Source organism: Schistocerca nitens, chromosome 6 (genome assembly GCF_023898315.1).
Source record: "Schistocerca nitens isolate TAMUIC-IGC-003100 chromosome 6, iqSchNite1.1, whole genome shotgun sequence".
NCBI lineage: Eukaryota > Metazoa > Arthropoda > Insecta > Orthoptera > Acrididae > Schistocerca > Schistocerca nitens.
In genome coordinates this window covers 298,930,719-298,940,215 of record NC_064619.1, presented here as the reverse complement: position 1 = coordinate 298,940,215, position 9,497 = coordinate 298,930,719, and positions in this window count along the sequence as shown.

The window sequence follows — 9,497 nt, the reverse complement described above, 5'->3', positions numbered from 1 at the left end:
AAACATACAGGATGGCACAGGAATCGATGTGACATATTAACACTGAATGAAAATTGTACCTCTAGTTATACTATGTGTATAGCATTAAAACTTTGCTCCAATGTGTTTTGTTTCATGCAAATGTCAGTGGTGGTCAGGCTGCTGGAACATCGCCAATTCCTTGTTTCACAGGTAGCATTTCATCAAGGCTGAGCATGGATGTTTACCTGTTCAGCAGCATGTGGGCAGTTCTCCTTTATGCTGTCTTGAAAAGTGTCACGGCAACACAAAGAAGATTTAGAGAAATATTACACACAAGTTGGGCTCCATCAAGAAAAACAGTTCTCCAGTTAACAACAAAATTTGAAGAAGGTGTTTCATTGGAAGGGAAACGACCTCAGGCACCAACTGTTTGTTCAAAAATGGTTCAAATGGCTCTGAGTACTATGGGACTTAACATCTGTGGTCATCAGTCCCCTAGAACTTAGAACTAGTTAAACCTAACTAACCTAAGGACATCACACACATCCATGCCCAAGGCAGGATTCGAACCTGTGACCGTAGCGGTCACGCGGTTCCAGACTGAAGCGCCTAGAACCGCACGAACTGTTTGTTCCTCAGAATACATCACAGCACTACTGGTCGTCAGTCAATGAAGTCCAAACCAGACCTCCAGCCAGGCAGCAAAGGAAATGGGGATCTCTCAGCATCCTGTACAAAAGAGTTTTACAGAGTGATCTCAAGCTCTTCCCTTACAAAATGACTGTGTTGCAGAAGCTGACTGAGCACAACAAACAGAGAAGACTGAAGTATTCATTATGGGCAGAAAGAAAACATGAAATAATGTTCAAGACATTGTTCCCACGTAAAGCTTATTTCTACCTCAATGTAACTTTAAACAAACAAAATGTACAATTCTGGGGTAGAGAAAAACTGCAAAATATTTATGTTCATGAAAAAAAAAACACAAGGGGGGAAATTGATAATGTGAATAACTCTATCCAGTCATGGCCTAATTGGACCAGTGTTTTTCAATTAAACTGGCAATGCTGACCAACAAAATACAATGTTGGAAAATGACTTTGTGCCACACCATCTTGCCAATAATCTTCCAATGAACACACAGCAGTTTATGCAAGATGGCACAACACCTCATACAGCTAACGATGTACTGGATTTTCTATAGGAAATGTTCAGCAATTGTGTGATGTCCCATTGTTACCTGCAGCACCATTATGGGGGATTATTTTGGCATCCAAGTCCAGATTGAAACTGATGTGATTTTTGTGTGTGTGTGTGTGGGGGGGGGGGGGGGTTATCTGAAAGAGAAACTCTCCTTCCAAGACCACAGAATATTGTGGATGTGTATGCCTGGATAGTGCAAGAAGATAAATTAATACTTGTACCGTGAAGTTGAAGGGAATAGGTGTTCTTGCCTTTGCGAAGTTATCTGCTGCAATGGAGCATGTACTCAACATGCGATGAAGTGAAATGCATTTCCATGGGCTGTACTACCTGTATGTAATATTTGAAAACTTTCATTTCAGAAATAAAAGTGTTGTGACAATATTAAATATGTCAATTATTTTTGTGCCACCGTGTAAGAAGTCAATACAATGTGTACTGACCTGTACCAGTAACAAGCAGAGAGCCAAAGCTCAGCTCAGCATTGACAACATATGTAATTGTTCAACAGGCAAAATTTAATCCTATGTCCATTACAGCTAATAATTGCCATATTTTTATATGAGCAGCTTTAAACCTGCCCATGTCCATAGGATCAGTTTTGCTTGGACCACAGGTCTGTAAAAAAATTTTTTTCCTAGTGCTACTGTTTCCTCCCAGCTCTCCTTGCCATTAATAATAAGGATTCAGCTGATTTGCAGGTACTTTTATCTGCTTGTTCCAAGGCATTTTAATTGTCACATTGTCCAGGTCTATTGTAGTCATTTCATACAGTCCTTGGAATTAGAATGGCTTCTCCTTACACTCTCCTGTTCCAAATATTCTTGGAGTGTCCATCCAGTCACAGTGAGCCTTACTCATTCCCTTCACTTCTTCTCTCTCTTCTCATGCTGCTTGGGCACTTCTTGCATTCTACTTTGCAACTGACATACAGATTCATCACAATTATATGTAACAGTCCTTTCCTTTTTATGAAGGGTTCCGGGTATGTTCACTTCCTTCCAAACATTAATTCCAGTGGTGTGTACCCTGTACTGCGTGGCATTGCATTAAATACAAAAATACTATATGGTACTTGTGGACCCCAATTACTATGGTCCTCTTTCACAAAGTGTTGCAAATATTCCACCATCATCTTATGTGTTTTTTCAAGTGTCCCATTGTCTGTGGGTGAAATGCTGTAGTTTGGTTCTTCTAGATCCTTAATAATTTATCTAGCCTCGTGAATACCTCACTTTAAAACTTCAATCTCTGGTCAGTCAACAATACTGAAGGAAAACTATACATGAACACAATTTCGTATATGAATTTATGTGCCCCTGTCTCAATGTCCTGTTTCTCAGTTGGTACTGCTACTGCAAATTTACCCTGATCAACTTGGAAAGTCACAATGTATTGATTTCTAGCCGTTGTTGTATCTCATGAACCTACTACGTCCATGTTACATTTTTCCAATACTGCCATCACTGGGTCTAATTACTAGAGATATCTTTGTCTTGCTCAATGTGCACTTATTCCTTTGACACTTGTCACACTTTACAACATAATGTTCTGCATCTCTTTGCATGCCTCTTCTCTGCTTACAATTCTTTATTCGGTTTGAGGTTCTGTGAACACCTTGATTCCATCAAACAGATTATTATGCATTTCCTTTACAATTTTGCCTTTTTCCTCTGTGCCAATTTCCTTACTTTCTTCTTCTTGTTCTTCATTTCCTCTTACCACTCTTGAGTGTCCCACACTTATATCCTCAACACCAAGTTTTCCAATTTTGTACACAGTGTCATAAGAATATTCCTCTAGTTCCAACCTCAATTTCAATAACTTTGATGATGGATCCTTGACACAGAAAATCCACATCAGTGGTTTGATTTGTTACTACAGCAAAATGTCTCCCTTAACATAAGATCTAATCTGTTTTGTAGCCCACATGATTGCTAAGCACTTTAACTTTGTTGCAGAATAGTTCCTTTCAACTTTATTTAATGACCATGAAGCACAGCGATTGTCAAATCAGTACCTATCTTCCCTCGCAACAGAACTGCTCCCAACACGGCTCTGCTGGCACCCATGGTTTCTTGAAATCTGGGTAGCTCAATCCAGGAAGATTTATTAATCTTTCTCTTAGTTCCTCAAATGCGACTTGTTGCTGATCTCGCCATTCATTTGGCACACTGATCTTCAACAATTTATGTAGTAGACTCACTATTTTACTGAACTTTTGGAATAAACCAACAGTAATATCCAATAAACCCCAACTACCCTTTAATTCCTTGGTGGATTTTGGAGCTGGAAAGTTCTTCATCATTTTATCTTGTCTGGTTCTACATATTTATCTATTATTTTGTGTCCTGAAAATATTACTTTCTGCCTTAGGAATTCACATTCAACTAGTTATAGCTTTAATCTATGTGCCTATAACCTATTCATGATTTCCTGCAGCTTTTTATTATGTCCTTTTAACGAATTTCTGAAACATATTATGTTATCCAAATACAATAAATGCTTTGTCCCTTGTGGTTGGTCCTTCCAAAGCAACATTTATTGTTTCTGGAATGACTTGCTGACTTCTTACCCCAATAAAAATAAAACAGAGGGCAGCCTAGACTATATTTTAAGCTAATTATTTACTACAGTTTATATTTTTGACAAATAGTTATTTCATAGCAATTTTACAATGTATTTTAACTATAACTCTTCTTCAAATCTTAGTAATATAGGCTACTGTAGTACATTTTATGCTAATAGTACACACTATACTTCTGATTGGTTAACACTGATGTCGTACACAGAACTGTGAGCAGGACTAGTGCTATTTAAGACCACTCCCTGCCTAACCATTTAGCAGTCAGTTCAGCTTCATGGGTCGGCGCAGCTTGCTCCATAGAAGTCCATCTGCCGTTCCGGCTATATTTAGTTTGTAATAGTATTTCACTGTATATACAATACTGTAAGGATCCCTCTATCTGTATGTATGTTATTTCAGAGTCTGAAAATTATCCTTAAGGATTGAAACTGGTCACTCCGATTAAAAGAAATTTGCAATCAAGACTGTTTTTTAATTAAATATAATTATCTTACCCCAATGTCAGATTTTTGTACTCTTAATACTGGAAATTTGCACTGAATGTTGTCTTTATCTACTGATTGTGTTAAAATCGGATAGTATCCACTGACCATATCTGAAGTGGTAAAATACTTGGCTTTCCCCAGTTGGCTCACTATCACAGTTACATTGGCGATGGGAAAGATTTCCTCCACTTAAATTTCATTCAACTTCTTACAGACTGTGACAAATCTATACTTTATTATTCCACTGGTGTGTCTTTTTTCTTCAGTATTAACAACAGAGGTGAGTTCCACTGACTTCAACTTTCAGTAACTGTATCCTCGTTAAGCATCTTCTCTATTTGCTCCTGTAATGCCACCTTCTGCACTTCCAGTATTCTGTACAGATGTATTTTTACAAGCTTTTGGCAATACTATTACTGGCATGCATGCCTTGCCATTTCTCTATATGACAATTTGTCACCTATTAGGTAAAATACAGAGTTTTTTTCCAATTCTTATTGTTCTCCTTTATTCATATGATCAGTTTGTATCACTTCTCTAACTTGTGCAATGCAATTTCCATTGGTGTCCATACCATTCATTGCTAACTGTATAGCTTATACTGGCATCACTTTCTCTACTGGCTCGCCCAATACTTCAACTGCGCTCATATCGAACCCTGCCTCACTCGTATTCAATACATTGAGAATATATTTCTCTTGCTCTATGCGCACCACAGATTTGATTACATACACACACATCTGCCATGATTTTTGTTTGGGAATAATAATCTCTTTCATTACTGGGTTTCAAGCCTGTCTCTAGAGGTATACTTAAAATCTTTTCTTCCATAGAAATAATTCTTGTGTCCCTTTCTGGTCCATCACTATCTTGTCTTAAAGGGAACTCAGCAATTTTAATCTCTTGATTTGTCTTTGATTTGTACGAGTGTAAGTCAATTATTATCCGCAAAGTAGTTATAAAATTTATTGTAATCAAATAGGAAACTTACAAGAACACCATTTTTCGACATAGTCTACTTGCGTTTCAACACACTTGGTCCATTATTGTACAAGCTTCCTGATGTCCTCATAAAGAAGGTTCTCAGTTGAGTTGTGAGCAAGGGATGCACCGCTTCTTTCACTGCTTCGTCCGAGGCAAATCAACGGCCCCTATCTGTTTGAGTAGACCAAACAAGTGATAGTCAGAAGGGGCAAGATCAGGACTATATGGAGGATTATCCAGTACTTCAAATTTGAGTTTCTGGAGCGTTTAAGCAGTGTGGGCAGCAATATGCGACGAGCATTGTCGCGCAACAACAAAATACCTTTTGACAGGAATCATCGGCATTTGCTTCGAATTGCAGGATTTAGCCTGGCAGTAAGCATCTCACTGTAATGTACATTGTTTATTGTTGTGCCCCTTTCCCCATAATGTTCCAGTACTGGACCTTGAGCTTCCCAAAAAAACATAAGCATCAGTTTTCTTGCGGGCAGTTGGGTCTTGAACTTTTTCTTGCACAGCGAATTTGGATGTCTCCATTCCATACTCTGCCACTTACTCTCTGGCTCATAATGATTGACCCATGTTTTGTCACCAGTAATGATCCAGTCTAAGAAGTTGTCCCCTTCGTTACCATAGCGATCCAGATGTTTTTTGCAGATGTCCAAGTGCGTTTGTTTATGCAACTGTGTGAGTTGTTTTAGGACCCATCTTCCACAAACTTTATGAAATCCAAGTCCGTTGTGAATGATTTTGTAGGCAGAACCATGACTAATTTGCAGACAATGCCACTTCGTCAATAGTTAATCGTCTAAGAGAATCATTTCACGTGAATGCTCTATGGTTTCTTCATTTGTGGCGGTAAATGGTTGTCCAGCTCCTTCATCATGCGTAACACTTGTGCAACCATTTCGGAATTTTTCAATCCATTCGTAGACACTCCGTTGTGGCAAAACACTGTTCCCGTACTGTACTGAAAGTCTTCGATGAATTTCGGCCCCTGATACGCCTTCTGACCACAAAAAATGGATCACTGAACGTTGCTCTTCTTTGGTGCAAATAGACAGCGGAGCAGCCATGATTAAGAGCACGACAGTGATAACTAAACTAACCTAGCAGCTTGAAAATTGCAAAAATATAACAACAAATAAACAAAGCATGCATCGTCAACGTAAAATGACAGTATTACCAAAACAAACAAAAATATAACTAAATTGTGGATAATAATTGACTTACCCTCGTGTATCGTAGTTTTTCCTTGACCAGCGTGCGATAGGCACTGTTTCATTGTACCTCTACTTCCTGTGGTACTTACCCTCCTATTCGTGGATCCCTTTTGACACCCCTTCATTTGCACTTCCTTTGCAGGCTCACTAACGCACTGTCTATTCATTAACTGTGGTTGCCCCCTGATCCAACAGCTTCTTAACAACTCATGGTTTTACTTCAGTCTCAGGCGTTGTCAGCAGCGGAATACTTCAATCTTGTATTCCACTTGCCTTCTCACCATAGTTAACAACAACCTTTCATTTCCTCCAGAAGTCGCTTCCTCCTAGACCATTGTAAGGAATGTGCGATTCTCTGCCTATGATACGGAACTCTTGCTTCATTGGCATGTTCGCTGTTTTTATTAACTGCAAAACCGAGGCTCCCAATTCATCTACTGTACCTTGTATTACACCCTTCAGTCTGCAGATACCCTCCTGCTAATTCCTGCTTCTTTGGTGAGCCTCTCTTCTAAGGCTTATATGTGCCCCAATGTCTGCAATGCACAATACATTTACAGTGTCACTTTTTTGAAACCCCACAGTTGTCTCCCATTGCTATGCGGAAGTATGAAATTTGGCTCCAGGGTGCTAACAACCTTCCACTTTAAAGGCGCAAAAGTGTAATGGGCTGTAACATCATTCTAGGGCTCAACGATGATTTGAAAGCTTGATGTCGCCACATGTGAAGAAAAGGTCACAGTATGAAGTCCATGTGGTGTGTAAGGTGGGTTAATGACATCAGACTGGCCCCAAATTTCACCATAATTCTGCCCAGTACCACCATGGACATGTCACATGCTCGGAAGGTCATCACTACCCATCTTACCCACATTTCATCCCTTCCTTTGAAGCCTATGGGAAGGTGCTCAGAACTGAAACACGCAGTGTTGAATTCATGAAGTTTTCTTATGGATAACTGAAGAAAACATTTCAGGCATACCACCACGCAAAATCAACATGAAAAAGCCCCAGGGTGTGGCGTAATGGGCATCAATGAAACCATCCCTTTACTTGGGGCTTCGATTCACACATATTTCGAGTCAAAACTGACAGTTTGCAGTGCAAGTTCCAATAAAGCAACATTCTTGACATCCTTTGACACTGCCAGACGTGCAGTATGGGGCTGCATCTCCACTAATGTGATTGCACACCATTGGAGGTGCAGTGCAAAGCAAATTTTTGCTCCCATTCACAGGATGAACCATTAGGGACCGTTTAAAACCATTCAATAAAATCTGAACATAATTCTAAGCAGCAAAGGGTGCATATGCATTTTGAGCCCCCCTGTTTCACACCCTCTTGCAGCGTGATCATGGGAGGTAGCAGGGTCACGACATGTGAAAAAAATGGCAAAGGGTCCTTCTAACAGCCTCCAGTTCGACAACGCCCTCAGTAAGTGGCAATCGCCCAACTTTATTGAGATTTTTAAAAATGTGCCTAGGCACTTAGACACTTGCAGACATGCAACCCCTTGACCCCCCTCCGATTTCTGATGCCTGCCTACTGGCACCTAGGATTGCTTCACAAGTTGTCTATGAAAAGGCACATTTTTAAAAATCTCAGTAGTGCTAACAAAAATTTTGGAAGCTCTTTGATTCTTCCCTCTTCTTGGGTGTTGCTATCCATCACACCTTAGTGCTTAACTTTGGCCTCCTACAGTCTCTAACTATGTGACCCCTTGTCCCATGTTACTTCAAACTTCACATTCCTTACGAACCACTCATGGGATCTGACCCATTTGTTTCATGGATAATAGTGCTCTGTCCAGCTGCAACACTACCTCCACTGCACCACCTAGGCTAATTTGCACACCCTCACTTCATACAATTGTCTGAATCCTATCACTTGATAGTCCTGAACGAAGCAAGCCCGTTTTAGTGCACATACGAGATCCTGTGGACCTTATAGTTGTGCCACCTGTCACTCTGGTGATCGTCCCTCAAAATGATTCTGGTAATTCATCTATCTGATTTGCACATTATGAAATTGTTTCCACAGAGTGTTGTCCGGCCTGAAATATCATATATGTGTAAAAATCTTTGATGCACTTATCTGAATAATTCTCTTCTAAGATAGACCCAATTTGATCCCAACTGTTAGCCCTGACCCACAGAGTTAACTTCACCCTAGCATCTCCTGTAGTTTTAGATATGATGTATTGAAATAATAATGGTTTACATTCCTTTTGGACTACTACAAATGTCTCATCCAAATTCTAAATGAACACTCATTATGTTCAGACTCAGCCCCTCTAAATTACTTATATACCAACACAAGAGTGTCCTTTGCACTGATGCCGCAGATATCTGAGTCACTGGCAGACGTCATCTCACATTAGTACAATGTTATGCACAGAGACTTAAAACTACTTTTGTTGCCCCTTGCCTGAATTCTTTGTGTTGAAGATAATGCAGTTTCACTGGTTTCCCTTGTAGTTCCTTCTACACATATTTTTTCTTCTGCTGGGCTCTCCTCCAGCATGTCTGGCCAGGACATGTTCACCACTTTTCACTTGGGTTCTCATGATGGCATCTGCTTCTTTTGACCTGTTCCACAGTCCTGGTCATCAACCTTCTTGCTGTACATAGTTCAACAGACTCATTCAGACAGAATATCAGAGGAGAAGCAGAAAGACTATCACCTGATTACCTACTTTCGATTACCTCTACAAAGCATCTGACTGAAATTTGTACGTATGTAGCATTGCAGCACAGGTCCTACAACCAGCTTTGGATGCTGTAAGGTAACGGACGAGTTGTGGCGCCCTGAAAATATTCTAAGTTTGGAGTTGGTGTGGCTGCACGGGCTGCTCGGAAAGCCGGGGCTCATCAGCAACTGTGTGGTGCCAAACATTAGCCGGAACAAGAGGGGTAGCCCCAGCACATGGTGCAGGCCAACTGCCTGGGTGGGAATTCCATGTTGACACTGTGTCGAGGACTGTGCTTTGTGTCGATGAAGGAGATTTGTATGCCGGGAGTACCAAAGATGGCAGACATTGCGAAACCATAATGG